Source organism: Cloeon dipterum, chromosome X (genome assembly GCF_949628265.1).
Source record: "Cloeon dipterum chromosome X, ieCloDipt1.1, whole genome shotgun sequence".
In the NCBI taxonomy this organism is placed as follows: Eukaryota; Metazoa; Arthropoda; class Insecta; order Ephemeroptera; family Baetidae; genus Cloeon; species Cloeon dipterum.
In genome coordinates this window covers 10,564,052-10,580,135 of record NC_088790.1, presented here as the reverse complement: position 1 = coordinate 10,580,135, position 16,084 = coordinate 10,564,052, and the positions used below count along the sequence as shown (strand labels likewise).

Here is a 16,084-nt window from a genome sequence, read left to right as displayed (position 1 = left end):
TCTGCAGGGCGCAAAAGGATTCCTCTCGTGGAACTAACTCTCCCCTGAGAGCGAACAATAGAGAGCAAGGCTCGACGTGGAAGCAAACGCCGCGCCTAGATTAATATGCACGAATATGCGCACGCGGCTCAGATGCAAATGTGAGTGTGTACGCCGGGCTGTATCATAACGGTTCACGTTTTGCGGCACTTTCGCTAACAAAGGCGGCTGCTAGGTTTCTCACACCGCACCGAGGCGGCTGACAAGGCGCACAAGACCCAAACAAGCTAATTGAAATCGTACACACGCAGCAAACACACAACCAACGCACAACACGAAACTCGCGCAAACGTGATATTCGAGATATGAGCAGTGCCGACTTGCGAGTTGTTAGTTGAAACTTGCTGTCAAATCATTCGGTCGGAATATAGGAATTTCATTTGGACGTAAATTTTCATAAGCTGTCCAGAAAATTTGGAGAACATTAAATAAACTAATGACAAAAATAAGAAATATTATTTTTAATGTAAGTGAGCCAAAGTCTTCCAAATAAGAAGAACGTTATCACGGGGTCAAACGTTTTTGTTTTCCTACCTTTTTTAACCTCACTGCGCAACAGAATCAAGTGTTTACCACCCTGAAATCAATTCAGCACTTCACAAGACGTGAAGACAATTTTTATAAATTTGACAACTACGAACCGAGATGGGTTCAGGGAGAAACTGCAATATGGAGAAAAGCAAAAGATAAAGGTTAGAAGCTAGCACGTTAAAAGTAGAAAGTGAGGATTGTCTCTCAAAAATACAAGCGATTGAAACGTAGTTTGGACTGTTTGGAGTTCTTGTTATTCCCTTGATTGGCTGCTAGAGATTTTGGGATTGTTGGAAAATGAAATGAATGCAGATTTAACTTATTTTTGTTGTATTGTATATTCTCATCCAAGTCAAATTGCATTTTAATTCTGGATAAATATTTTGTATGCAAAACAGTAAAAGGAAACGCTTATATAATATTCAAAGAGGAGCGATTTCCTGTGCGGACGAACACAAAAACTGCATATTTGTCGAGCATGCAAAACCGTTTATTGAAATGGAAGATGACAAAAGTTTTCTCTGCGTCGCGCACGAAATCCCTTCGACTGACGCGGGTGAACTACACATATTCCATTTCCGAAGCGTCGAAACGTGCAGGTGGCGCAGACAGTTCAATAGTTCAGCCGACCCGAACAACAGTAGCTTAGAGGAAACTTTCTCGCGGGAGATCGGGTAAAAAAAGTAGGCTGGCCTCGACATCGACAGGTCGAAAGCATATTATGCCAACACTCAATAACAATACAAAAATTGGAAAAAGGTTTTTGTAAATAAAGTAAGTAAGTATAAGTCGATAAAAGGCATTTCTTGAGAATTGTTCGGTAGAATAACAAAGCAGGCTTGATTTAAATAATTCGAAAAAAACTACGGTGAAAAAAGAGGAACATTAAAATTATTTTTTGAATCAAAATCCACTCATTAGATGATGAATTATTTCTAAAATACCCACTATAATTTAAAATTTTTTAGCCACCAAAAGTTTAAATGTGCCTTAAATTCTTGATTAAGATGGAAATAAATTAAAACAATAAAATTTGCAAGGGGAAATCGGTCACGATTATTTTGCATTTTTAATATGCAATAAACCCAGAACACACTCTACAGTTTAATGATTTATGTTAGCTCAACAATGTTTTGAAACGAAGCCAAGGTTTCTTACTCCTCATACACAAAGAAAAAAATATCGCATAGGAAAATGCAAACGGCTGGTTGGTGGGCTATTACCGCAGCTCGTTGACAATTGAAGAATGCGATCGTCGGGAGGGAAAACGGTCCGTCGGGCTGGTGCGCTCGGCGAAAATCCCCAAATCCGCTCCATCAATATTCGACGGACACACAAAAGCAGCTCGCTCTGTATTTACGACTCCATTTGCTGCGTGTGCACGGACGCCGGCCGGCTTTATTCTTTTATGTTTTTATTTCGTGCTTCTTGGGTGTATTCTGCCGAGCTGTGTACACGATCCGAGGGCTGGCTCGTCGTCGTTGCACTGCTTTTTTACGAACATACGTACGTACGAACGTGCGTGTAAACGCACTCGGGGCGCGCGAGGCGGCGCTGGCACGATCGACCCACATGCAAAATCGACCTTTCCGCCTGATTTATCTCCGTGTTTTGCTTGCTCAGCTTTGTCTTGCAGTGGGCGACCTTGACCCGAGAAAAGAGCCGCTCGGGTCGGATGGGTCTCTGTGTAATGATCCTGAATTGCATAACGGCGCCTTTCGTCCCAGCCGCCGTCAAATGGAATCGCCACCGATTGAGTTGCAAGCCGGTTTTTTTTTCATTTTGTTAGCTGCAGTGTAGGTTACGGCTCTCTATCTAAGAAAGACGTTGAGTTGGGATATTTCTTGCAAGGAGAGAAAAGAGAATTTCACGGCAGATCGATGATTCAGAATTCTCCGCAGCTAATACTACACACCATGGAAACGTTGGGGATTTTTTCGCTTTTAAAATTTTCCGCTAAATAGATTCTCATTTCTAGACAGATCAGTGCAGCCATATCTGAATTATTTATTTCGTAAAATTCCTGCAAAAAGCTCTTTTATTTTTCATCTTAAAAATTTTTAAAGTGGAATTTTATAGGTGAACAATTAAGAACATTTCATATTGTTGGATATAGCAAGTGGTTCATTGAGTCAATTTTTTGTGGGATGAGCAACAGATTGTTTCTACAAAATTTTCAATAATAATAGGATCGAGAAACAGTTGAATTTCTGAATTTGCCAAATTTATCAAAAAATCAAAAGGTTTGTTTATTATTTTTCACCTGATTATGATTTCTCCCGTCGCAATCTGTCCAACATTGTACGAATTTTTAGATAAACTCCCCCTCGGACAAAATAAATCATGTTTTTCAATATGGAGACAGTGCTCGGCAAGCAAAATTTGGAGCTGCTTTTCTCATAAATTTAAACGGCAACCTGGAAAATTTTATCTCTTTCCCAAATTCTGAAGAGTCAAGGAAATGTGAAGAGTATTTTTCTCAATTTTTCTTTGTAACTTTACTTTAAATTGGTAGAAAATTGTTGGCTGCATTATAACTAAAAGTAAACTAATTTTATGAACTCCAACCGACCGGTTTATCCCGATTTTCGGGGCAAAGTACCTCAAATATATTCCTTAAGCCTTTCAAAACTTACGATCCCAGCACCACGCAAAATCAAATTGGAGCTAAAATGTAAATAAACAGGTATGAGACGATATGAAATCTTCCATAGAAACAGCCGCGGCTATCATTTCATCTGCCGCAATCTTCAGCGGAACGATCGAGGGCGACGAACACTCGAAACTTCCGTCCGGCTTTTGAATGGAGTTTTTATAGCGACGATACGGCCTCTGACGTAGTTAAAACGCTTTTGCATTTATCGTTACGGCCGACGCTTTTATTGTTTTATTTTCACCCTTTGATAAAAAGAAACGGCTCAGAGCTTTACGACTCACTTTATTTTTCTCTGCGCTAGTTCACGCACTGTGTAAATAAATTACGAGGACCCGGCGAAAGGGCTTTTCGCAATCCTCAGAAAATGTGAAAATTAATTTAGCTCCTTGAAGTTAATTGGGACAAAGAAATGGCAAACTGTGTAGCAGAATCACGTCCTCAATCTCGCTCTGCCGCTTGTTTCGGCATTTTGCATACTCAGCTGGGAAAGGCGTCTGTGAGAGTGCTTTCTGGCTGCGCCGAAAATTTGATCATTCAATTGACGCGTCGCGCGCGCGAAAACGCTTAACACGTTTTCCTTGCAAGGAAGGGGCATCTGCCAAATTGGACGAAAATAAAACAGACGCGCGCGCTGAGCGCAGAGAGCAACTTGTTACACACGCACTGTAATTGATTTCGAGTTGTGTGCCGCTTTTGGCACACACACGCGCGCGCGCCACCTAGAAATGCCAACGCAGCAAAAGTTTCCAAAACCATTTATTTAATCTAATCGTACTCCATTCAAGCATTTCTGCCGTGATGCACGCACGGAAGACTGGCGGCGGAGCAAATTGTAGTAGCACCTGAGTCTCATACGAGATAAAATCCTCAAGAGAAATGTCGGAGCTAACCCGATTTCAAAGGCGCAATTGAAAATAAGGGTTGCGGATTTCCATTGAAAATAGAGTGCTTGGATTTTTGAAGAAATTATCTTCTACTCAAAAATTTTTAATGTGAAGGACGGGAAGATATATTTTAGAGTTGGTGGATATAATTTATGATGGTGTATCTGCTGAACGCGGAAAATTATGCTTTCCAAAAAGGAAAAATGCTATGATATACACGGGAATTTCCTAGAAACGATGGAAAGTAAAAGGTCTGCAAAGTTGACGGCGAAATTTTAGCTGATGAGTTTTGAAATTTTGTTCGTTTTATTGTGTTAAAAGTTATACACGCGCAGGTGTTGATTTTAAAGTTCGCTTTCCTGCTTGATATTGAAAGTATAGTAATTACACAAAGGGATTTGAATCTAACTATAAAAAAGTTTACAAATGATTCTACTCGTTTTGGCCTCTCGGGTTAGCAGTACACCAGTCAAACATAGTCCACACTAAAGTGAGGATTTTGATTACTGGCCGTTGGGAAACGATATGAAAAGTTGCGAAATTCCGCCAATCACCCTCAACCTCCCGTAAAAAATTTATTCAATTCTAAACCCATCATTGTGTGCAATTCAATTTCTGGTTTTTATAATGCTCTCTCTATCACATTTATAAAAATAGTTGAAACTCTTTTTAACTCACCAAGTTGCCTTTTACTTTCCTATTTTACATTATTTTCTGATTTTGGAAGCACCATAATTTTTAGCAAAGTACCAGTGTTTGGGATTAAGTAAGTGAAAAAGCAACACAAACTAAGCCAATAGCAATCCCAAGTTTAGATTACTTGTTGCGCGGGGAAATCGAGGCAGAAACGACGCCATGGTGGATGTTGAGTTACCATTAAGTTAAAATGAATTCCAGCGCTGCTCTCTCGTTCCAGAGAAAAAAATTAATCCGGCTTATCTCTGCTTTTGCAATTTCGCTGCAGCTTGTAATCATTTCGTCGTCGGCTACTTTGCAACATTAAAAAATCAGTCGGCCGACGCAATATTGCCACTGGAGAGTGGAGCGCGCGTTTCGAAACATCAAACAGCCGCCATAATCCAGCAGACTCACGTACGTTTCGCATTAGAAAATGAGATGTGGTCGAGGACGAATCTGCGTGAAATATTCTAGAGTGCGCTCTTAGCTGGAACGTGAATATTGGATTCTTTCATTTGCGTAAATGGCTCGCAGCCCTCATATATCAGTCCTACGTGAGATTTGTCATCTCTGAAAACCGACTCCATCGCAGTCGTACGTAAGGAGCGACAAACTCGTTCATTGAATTTGCATGATCCGTGAAATTAATTCTGTTTTGCAGACAAAGCAAAAGCGCAACTTGTTGTTCTGCAGGAGTGCGGTAATTTCTCTTTATCACAAGGGAGAAGGTGCTGCGTGAATTATTATTATGTCTAGCGCCGACTTTATCCGCAATTTCATCAAACAAGTTGCTTCTCTCTCTCTCTCTCTCTCTCTCTCTCTCTCTCTCTCTCTCTCTCTCTCTCTCTCTCTCTCTCTCTCTCTCTCTCTCTCTCTCTCTCTCTCTCTCTCTCTCTCTCCTCCCTCTCTGTTGATGCCAAAGAGATTCCAACGCGCTTCCAGTTGCTTTTGTTGACTGGCCAAACGCCTCCTTCGTCAGTTGCAATTCGTGTTGAGCGGCGCGGCATCCAATTTTCCCGTTGTGCGAAACGTTTTTCTCGGTCGCTCGTGCGGAATGAATATAAAGAGTATACTCTTTCGCTCGCTCGCCAATCCGCCCATCCGTCCGCCGCGCGAGCCTATAAGAAATGTATGCGTGTTTTCCGTAACAGCACTTCGCTTTGCGTCAGACCAAAAAGCGCTAAATCTTTTGTTCCTCGCTCCTCTTGTTTTATCCCCGATAAAAAGGAAATAACAAGCGCGCACTATAACGAGGAAAGATTCTGAGACTAATAAGCAGCACAAAAAACGAAACGAACATCCTAACAACGCTAAATTTCTCGTGTTTTCTCAAGTACATGATTTCGATGAATGCCTCAATACGTAATCTTTTGGGTCGGTCTTGTTGGCAAGAATTAGGAAAGAGCTGATTTTTTGGAAACACGCTACGATGTTAAAAGTCTTGATTGTGTACATAATTTCGGTATAGTCATGACAAAGGGCTCTGGAAGCTATTTTTAAATAATGTGTTTAACATTTATCTAAAAACTGTTCGCGCACAAAACAATCAACAAATACTCCCCAAAGAAACTGAAAATAAACTTCTTTTCACCAGAACCATTTGTTTCAGCGTCAAAGTTGGCCCCCTAACATTGCGTTATTAAATTAACATTATTTTTGCATTCTGTGTCTTAAAATGCGCTATTTTTAGATTATTGAGATGAGAGTTGTTCGTGGAAATCGTAAAAAAAATATAATCTGGAAAGGAAAATGCATGGTTTGTCAGATTCTTTCGCAATTTTTTTACTATTACAAATAATTTTTGAAGTACAAGAATAATTTGTAGATTTTACAGATTTAGAACACTTTAAGGAGAATATTTGTAGAAATTTTAACTTCTGAAAAGTACAAGCCCAGCCAAAATGCTGTGGTTTGTAGACCTTTATGACATTTTTTTTATTTAATAGGGATGTAGTCTTCGAGGTTTCCACCAGGAAACAGTAAGAAATGTGGAGAAATTACCTAACCTCCTTCACAAATACTTTCAACTTGAGCCTTGAAATGATGGGCAAATAATTTACAATGAAGTGCTTGGTGCTGATAGGATAGAATATTAAGGTTTGATTACACTTAAGTGACACCAACAAGGACCATGTAACTGGCAGATAATCGGAACCATGTTTTTGTCCACCAGCTCTGTTTTCATTGAGATAAATTTTCTCTCTCTTTCCCTCATCGGCTGTTGCTTTTTCCAGGAAAAGCAATTTCATTTGCATTAGTCGCCGACGTCTCCATCAAAGCAAAAATTCCGTGCGTCGAGGCGCAGAACGCACTTTCTTCTTCTGAAGAAGATGAGATGCTGGTATCCCCAAGACCGGGCTGCGCATTATTTCCAGTTTGACGCAGAATTCATGGCGCAACCCGAGAACGAGGGATTTTCTCTTGTTCAAGGAAATTTCCAACGCAAACGGGACAGCATCGTCGTAAGCCCCTGGTGAAAATTGCGCACAAAACAAATAAGCTGTTCTTATTGTTACTACTTGCCTGCTCTATGGAAACTTTGTTCAAGGAAGTGCGGTTCGGAGAAACTCAATATTGATGTAGTTGAGATTTTACTGACTTTCGTTGACGATAAAAATTGAGTTTAACCATTAAAATCATTTTCAAACCTAAAATAAGATAAATTTAGCTCCGATCATTGTATTTAAAAAAAATTAAACTCACACTTGTGTAATTCCGTGACAATTAGAATTTAACTGAGATTTCTAAAGCCAGAACATAATTTTTCAACTAATTTTCTGTTACATGCATTAGAATTTAAATTAAATTAACACGAACTATAGAAACTTAAACAATTAAGATATTGTCGAATTCATACTTTTTTAACTTGCTGCCAGTCTATTATCATTTTATGAAAAATTTTAATTTTGTTTATCCATCACAACCAGGCATATTCATTTTCTTCTTGAATTTTTACATACGTATCCAACGGGAAAATGTACAATAATTAATAAACATTTCAACAAGCCAAACATTAAAAATCTGTCAATGGATTTCTGCTTTACTTTGACTATACAAGCCAATGTGATGAAATCATTAAAAAAAGAATACTTGTATCGTGAGCCTCGCTTGTAAAAAATTATTGGTGCGTACGCTAAACAAATTAACTTGAATAACAAATGACTGTCAGGTTTTAATTAAAAAAATTGTGAGTAAAAAATAATTATTTTTTCTTGATGAAAAAATTTAATCACTGGAAAAAGGACCAGTCCGTTTCCAATTGCACATTAAAATAATGCCAGACCTAATTAAATTTTCAATTAGCTAAGTAACATCATCATTAAATTTTTCTTCCAGTTTTCTCCCTTTTAAAGCTGTGAGCTTCATTGCCACAGACTGCCAACTGCCAGCAAAGTTAATTTGGGGTAGCAGAGCGCGGATGAAATGTGCATGACGCGCGTTGGACGAGGACAAATGAGGTGCAATCTGACCTGACGTATGCACGACCGCGAGCCACGGAGCTGTTAAAAATCGCGTTCAGTCCCGTTTCAAAGTGAATATACACTCGTTGCAGCGGAACTCGGGTAGCCAGGCAACGCGAGCGCGTTTGCAGCGACAAAAAGCGCGCATCGAGCGACGCGTAATTTATATCTCGCGCTGTTCTCGTGCCACAGAAACAAATTGCCGGCGGCGCGAAACGTTGCGAAATTCACGCGCCGCAGTTATTAATCCGAAGCAGCACAATCTTCGTGCTTTGTTCCATTCTGCGCGCGTCAGGCAGAGCACAGCGCGACGAGTTTAAATTAATTACGCCTTCCCGGAAAACGTTTTTGCTCGTGAGCTTAGCATTTTTACCAAGTCGACTACTTTTGTCACCGGAAAAAAAGATGACATTGGAGAAATTTTTGAATTTTGCTTTAAAGGAAGATTAACTTATATAAGAAATTTTAATTGACTTCTAGGATTAAGTTTTAAAATTAAAAGCGGAATTTTTGCAATTTTTATGGGATTTCGGTCAATGAGATGGTTGTATGGCGGGGTTTCATCACTCATTCTCTTTTTGGTCGTGCTCAGTAATAAGTTCGGTCGACTGTTTTCAACGATCGGCGGTTTGAAATACTCTGCAGCTAACACTTCGGTGAAGAATTTGTTTTGCGGGTAATGTGAAGTTGCTGTCCAGCTTGAAATAATTTCTGTTTAAACTTTCACTTTAAACCCAAAATTCCTGCTCTAAAATAATTAAGCAGATTTTTTGCGTTTCAGGAATATCTTTTTTATTATTCAAAAGATTGTTATCATCTCTTATCTCACCTAACAATAAGTCATGTAGGAAAATTTATTAAAAGGAACCACGTTGGCAAGTGTATTTAAAAAAAAAACAGCAATCTTTACAGAAAGCTGCAGCCTGCAACGTCATAGAAACAGCGTGTGTCTTTTGTGAATTTTACTAATTCGGCGTTTTTAATAAATCTGTTATATTTTATGATTACAATTTACTTGTATTTTAGAAAACGCGTTATAAAGATGGTAACTCCATTGAAAATTATCAAGATAAGCGCACTAGAATCTTTCGCTCAGACATGGCGGTGATTCGGGGAGCGTGAATTCTACGTTCAATTGTTTTACTCCGAACAGTTGTCGTGGGGTAGTGGAGGGAGATCGTGCAGATTCAGATGAAAGAAAACACTCGCGTCCCCTCCACTCGCAGTGACAGTGGCAAACAGCACACATTCTCTAGACCAATTAGTAGCAAAATTAGAAACAAAAATTGAATGTCCGCCCTTGACTGAAATTATTTTCCAAAAAGAGAATTTGGAAACATTCCAAGAAAAGGATGAAAACTCGAATTGAAATACTTTTGAACGTAAGTTAAATCTACCGTGGAATCGATAAAGTATTGTTCTGCGAGAGAAAAAGCTCGCTTCGGAGCCAAATTCAAAAGCCGTGTTCTTTCTCATGCCGTTCCCTCTTCGGAATGAATGTAGGCAACCGGCGCGACAAATGTGTCGTGCCGGTTGCTAACTTGCAAAAACAGCTCCGACGCTCCGCGGCAGCCGCACTCCCCGATTTAAACCGAGTTGAAAAAGTCAAAGGTCGTTCTAATTATGGTCGCAATGCGGGCACAGCTCGTGAAATTCCTTTTTGCGCCGATATATGATGGATCGGATAATATTCAGTGTTTTTCATACATGAGCAGTGAAAGGGAAATACATTCTGAATAGAATTCCAGATGAGATTGGTCGATTGGTTGTGATTTCTTGCGATCCTAACTCGTAGAAATTTCATGATGGAATCCCCCTTGCCAAATGAACCATATTATAACGGTTAAATTTCCGTTATAAACAAACATTCCAAACTCGAGTGAGTGGAGCGAGTCGAAAATTGAAATTAAATCAAGTTGGCCGCTCTCGAAAGTTCATCACGAGCACAGCTTGGTAATTGCAGGCGGCGAAAGTTGTTAGCGAGTCGTGGAATGACTAATTAAAGTAATCCGGGGCAGAGGACGCGAATAAACAGAGGGATTTTTGCAATCAATTAACAACTCACTTCGCCGCTGCTGGAGCGTCAGTTGAGCGGGTCGGCGGCGGATGAAGTACCCAGCTTGCCTGCGCTGAAACAAACAGAAAAAAATCTTGAAATTAGACACTCTGGCTCATTATCGCGTGAGTAAGTCATTTATTTCGCGGCGGCAGCGGCGGCGGCAGGCGGTGACGACGAGAATTCATTAAACTAGGCCGTGCGGCGTTTCTCATTAATTCGTGCAAATGACTGGCGCTGATTAACACTTTCGAGACTTCTCCGCCGTCGTCGCCCACCCTTTTAATGAAGAATATGGGCGTTGTTTTGTCGGACGCCACCGCCACCGACTGGCTTTCTTTCCACTCCGTTTCTCTTGTGTGTCCGCGTCGGCCGAACACAGCCACCCGCTCGGAATTATTATTTTAATCCTCGTCAACGATCGAGTCGAGCTGAGCTGAGTCAAAGGAGGAGTCGTCGTAAGTTGGCCCTTTTTCCCGACGACGTACACGTCCCCTTTGAAGCGACCGACTCTGTTGAGGCTGACGAGGCAGATTTCCGTCCTTTTACTACAGAAAGCGTGCGCAAACATACGTGACGAGTTCATGTATGTGTTTAAAGCAGCAAGCAGTTCAACATTGAGTTTGTCTCCGAATGTTTGCTGCCTTTACATAAAAAAGTTAAATGGGTTTTCAAACTTTATTGGATAATTAGCACAGCACTTATGTTGGCGGCCACAGTTGGAAATAAAAGAGTCATCTTTATGCTTTGTGGGTACTAAATGAGCAATTTTAAGAATTTTGAGCTACAATTTAAACTTACTTTGAAACCTAATCGTCTAGAATCATCTAAATCCCCTCTGAAGCTTGATACACACCTAAAAATGCTCACGAAAATACTAAAAATGATTTATTTTTAGAATTTACAACATTTTGGCAGGGAAGCACAATGGTGACCAACAACAACATCAGACTGACACCAGATCTCCAAGCAAAGAGGTTGCCATATTGAACACAATCTCTTTCAACGTTAAAAACTGGGAGCTGCACGTGCACTTTTTAGATTTCAATGCAACATTCAGGAAAATTGGACTTCAAATCACAATGGGTAATAATGCAAAAGGAAATAGATGGTTTAACATAGTATGACGTATGACCAGTAAATTTTGTGGTTCAGTAATGATCCTGAGGGTATTTTTCTTTTGCATAATTTTTATCCTTTTGGTCTCTGAAAAAGTATTTCCTTTTCTTCTGAGAAGCTTAGGAAAAGTTTCAAACCAAGAAAAATTCTCATTACCCGAATATAATCAAAAGTCTCTTTTCAGAAGTTAAAACGATGTGAAAGGAGAAGAAAAAAATTTAATTTCGGCAGTTGAACCACTAAAATTAATGGATTAGGACAATCTAAAACAGTGTCAATTGGTTCAAACCCCTATAAATTGAACCCAATACCGTCTATAAATATCCGTCATTTTATCAAAAGCCCCGTCTTTACTTCCCAACCTAATTGATGGCATTCAAAGATCGACAGCAAAAGAGATTGAGTTAGATTGAAGTGCAAGCTAGAAATTATAGGCATACTGACGAGATGCGAAACTAATTAAAAATTTCAAAGTAAACACCAAGGTTTGCGTGGAGAGGGTTCAGAGCAGCATTACTTGTTCAAAGTTGGATAGATCGTTCGCGGAGAGCTGGAAAATCTAGTAGAGGCGGAAGTCAGAAGACTGCCAGGGAAGTGTGGCAGCCGCAGAATTTTAATTGCATGTGATGGAGAGATATTTATAAAAATTTTAGTCTAGGCAAAATTTTACCGAATAAATAAAAGATTACTGACTTTTCTTTCTTCATTGAAATAATTTCGTTCTCGAGGGGATTTTTGCATGCCATTTTTTTATTTTCAAGCATTTGATTTGATTTGATCAGTTTTAAAATTGCAAGCCAAATGACGAGTAAAAATTTCAGACAATAACAGACAACAATAGATTAATTTTTTTATTTAAATTTCTTTGATTTTATGGAATTTTGTTAAGGAAAGTGCTAAAAAAAGGCAATCACAAATATATCACCCCTTTAAATGGATATGAAAAATATTCAACGAGTTATTCTTACTAATTGCATGTTTGAATCCGTAATTTGATTGAAACAAGTATATTAATAATGGTAATAAAATGACAAATAAAAGCTCATATATGTTAGCACACAAAGAGAAGCCAAACGAATGACATTATCTATTCCAGAGGAACTGGAACTTTATTGCGTCTCTCAGCAGTTTGCTTTCTCGTCCTGAATATTATGCAGTGGATTGCGTCATTATTCACTGCCCCAACGTCCCGACTTGGTGTATATTTCTCAAAGTTTGCCGGCCAGCCCGCCGCTCTCTTCTCTCCTCCATCGTGCGTTTCAAATAGCTAGCTAGGCATTGGAGGAAGAGCCAACTTTCCTCCTTGTTCGATGTGTTTGCCAAGCGCACACGCACACAAAAAATTGCCTATTAAACTATAGTCTGCACACAAAAGAGGCAACTTTTCCCAGCGCCACATAATCGCAGACTGGATTTCAGTGTGAGCACAGTCCACAAAATCAACACCATAGCGTGTTTTGTATCATGCTCCCGGTAATTTACCTCAAACAAACTATATCCAACGGCATCACGACGGCCGAGTTTGTGTTTCTTGTGCACGGCTATATGATTATGTAATAGAGTCGACAAGTGCTAGGGAAATGTTATGTAAATTCGCTTGTTCTGACAACAGTTGGGGAAAACCTGTGAATTTAAATATTCATGAGCAAGGATTTACCGTTTTCAACCAGAGGATTTTCTCTCTTTAACCGCGCTCGCCAAGCCACTGGAGCAAGAACTGCGGCGTGAAGAGAGAGAACTGCTGCTTCGTTATAGAGGACGTCCCAAAAGTTATTCGCGCTTAACTTCAGGTCTGACGGAACAGCAGGGAGGCAAGAACTATTTTAAGTAATTATTTCCCCAACATGCTTCAATTAATTAGCGCTGTTATCAAGTCACGGTGAATTTATTAACTCTGTACTTAATTTTAGATATTAAAACGGAACTCATTTTCCACCTGAAGCAAATCTCCCAGAAATGTTGTTGCCTTTAAAAAATTTGAGCTGCAACGTTGGGCAAACTATCATTATTAAAAAGAGAAGTTTCACTGCTGCGGATAGAAAATATTCTGAAGAATAATGTTTAAACAGTTTTATTTTAAACGTTTAAAATCAATTAAATTGAAACGTTTTTATCATAAATTTAATTTATTAGTGGAAGTCCTAGTTTATATGAATTTTTTTCAAAACTTCCACATTCTCATTTCTTAGATACTTTTCATTTCATTTATTAATAATTTTAACGTTATAAATAAAAAAATTCTTTGCATAAATATTATATATGCAAACTGATGTTAAATATATTATGTTAATTATCAAACATGCAAAGTGTAAAAATCTTTAATTGGTATTTTATCAGGCTTATTGCACAAATAAAATGAGTTCCTAGTAGCAACAGGATGCTTAACTCAATTTTATTTCTTACCGGCTTTCAACATTAGTCCTTATTTCTCGCAATTTTGCCTCGTAAAAATATGGACCTGCCTGTACAATATGGCGTGTTGCGGGTCAGAATTTATCGCGCGAGAAGCCGAATGGATGGAAAAATTAGCAGTGAGAGAAGTATGGGCTGAGCCGCAAGCAGAAGGGCGAAAAAGAGCGCAAGAACGAAAGAAAGAAAGCCCTCGACGAGTTAATCGAGCCTGCTCTCTTGGAATGCGGCCAGGAAAAATATGTTCTTGAGCAGCAAGACCGTGGTGGTCTGCTGCTGTGTTTATTTTTTCTCTCGCGTTTGCCAGCCCGCCTCTACGCTAGGCTCGCGTTTTCGCGGTCGAAAGGGCCAAATGGAGCTTGCTACAACACCTTTTGTTCCCGCGCGCGAATGCACCTTAATGGATTGACTCGGCTCGGCCGTGTTTTCGCGACGCCCACCCGGCAAACCGGCAAAGTGCAAGCTTTCAATTTTTGCAAGGCCCTGCTCGTTTCAGCAGAAATTTTATTACTCCTCCTCGCGCCAAAGAGTGCTTTACGTGCTGAATTTTGTGAAACGGGTGCTACGCATCCTTTGTTGTTCCGAAATTTAACTTTGCTGAGAGAAGAATAAGCGAAAACACAGCTTGTTTGCCCTTTTAAGTCATATTTTTAATCCTCTTTGCTAACAGCTTGCACGTCATTTCATTTTTTCCCATATTAAATGCCAGCATAAGTTAATTAATGTGTGAACTCATTTAGAGAGCAAATTTACTTTCACGAAATGATCACAGGCTAAATATAATTTATGTGTCACGCCGCGGGGATTAAATTTGTGAGAGAGTTATAACTCATAATTTTAAGCGAAAAGCCTATAAATCTGCACTGATTGCCTCGAAATGAATTTATGCAAAACTGAATCTGAATTTATATAGCCTTGCTAAAATCTGCCATCATCGCGTTTAAATAAGGATAAGTCGTTCTCATTATCTGCGCTGAACGCCACAATTGATTTCGCCAAAACCCACCAGAGTCAGCCGCGCAGAAAAAAGGAATAATGGCCCACTTGCCAAATATAATGATGAGCGCCGCGTTGGAAATTCGTTTATCCGCCGTCTGCTGCTGCTGCTTAGCAAAACAATATCGGCTCAAAGCCGGTCGACACATTGTTGGCGGGAAAAAGTTTTTTTCTGCTCTTTCGGCCCCATCTGGCTCGCCGCTCGACGCGGTGGGCGTGAGCTCCATGCGTCAGCAGCGGGGTTTGTGCGCGCCTCATTTTTCTGCTCATTCAAAAACCTCCAATTATCTCGATGAAATCCAGCCTGACACAGTCAGAAACGCCACTCGCGTGCTACAAATCAAAAGAAAGTTCTCCTTGCTCATCCATTCATATTTTTGTCGCGGCTGAATAGATGCAGCAGGCATTCAATCGATTGCACGCAAATGAGAGCGAGCGTCTGCCTCATTATCGGGCGAGCATTTTCATTGTTCTTTCACTAGTGTTTTTTTTCTGGGTTTGAATTTCATCTGGGATCTGACATGAACAGTCCTTGGCTGATTTCAACAGAAGTGCACCTATTAGAGGATATTGAAGCGTTATTCTTTTACACGAAAGAAAAATGACACAGAAAAGATTGTAGATTTTACACTGGTCATTAGGATTTTTAGGGGCTCTTTGCCTCTTCAACTGTTCAAATGGTTTAAACAAACAACTTGATCGATCTGGCAATGCTAATAATTTTTTCGCAGTGCTGCGTATCAAATCCAGTTTAATTAAATGAAATTTCAATCCATATTTTCCATTATTCGGCTTGGGTTTTACAATATTTTCCTCTCGACCCCCGCAGTGAATTAATCATACCCAGTTGTTGCAACTTTTCATATTGAGTGAGTGAGTAAGTGTATGTGCAGCTGCGATCGATGCGCGGCAGAACGCGTGTGTATCGATTTCTTATATCTCACAGCACCTGTGCAAGCCACCACCTTTTGTCTTGTCCTCTTGAGCCGTGCTTTTTTAGTTCGGCTCGCTCGTCGGCGAATAAGCAGGCGAGTGCAGCCTCGCGAATTCGGTCACCGAAACTTTTTCAGGGAACTTGTTGAGCCGAAATTTATTGCCTCGCAACGACGCTTTTTACCCACCTCTGCCACGCATTGTGACATTTCACTGCAGCAGGTTGGAAACTTTTTTGCAAAAGTCGAGCTGCTTTGACTGCTCCAAAAGGATTGGCCGGATTGTAAAATATGGAGCAGGTCGCGAGACCTCTCCTAGAATT

General features: G+C 39.9%; 1 protein-coding gene across 2 annotated transcripts in view; it reads right to left on the bottom strand.

Moving 5' to 3' along the window:
* mGluR (metabotropic Glutamate Receptor) overlaps positions 1 to 16,084 on the bottom strand; it is a 64,351-nt gene that overhangs the window by 29,111 nt on the left and 19,156 nt on the right. The window contains exon 2 of one of the 2 annotated variants that reach the window (XM_065495408.1): positions 10,315 to 10,378. The gene's annotated coding sequence lies outside the window, so the exon portion shown is untranslated. The remainder of the gene's footprint in view (positions 1 to 10,314; positions 10,379 to 16,084) is intronic. The other variant, XM_065495409.1, reaches the window with a different exon arrangement.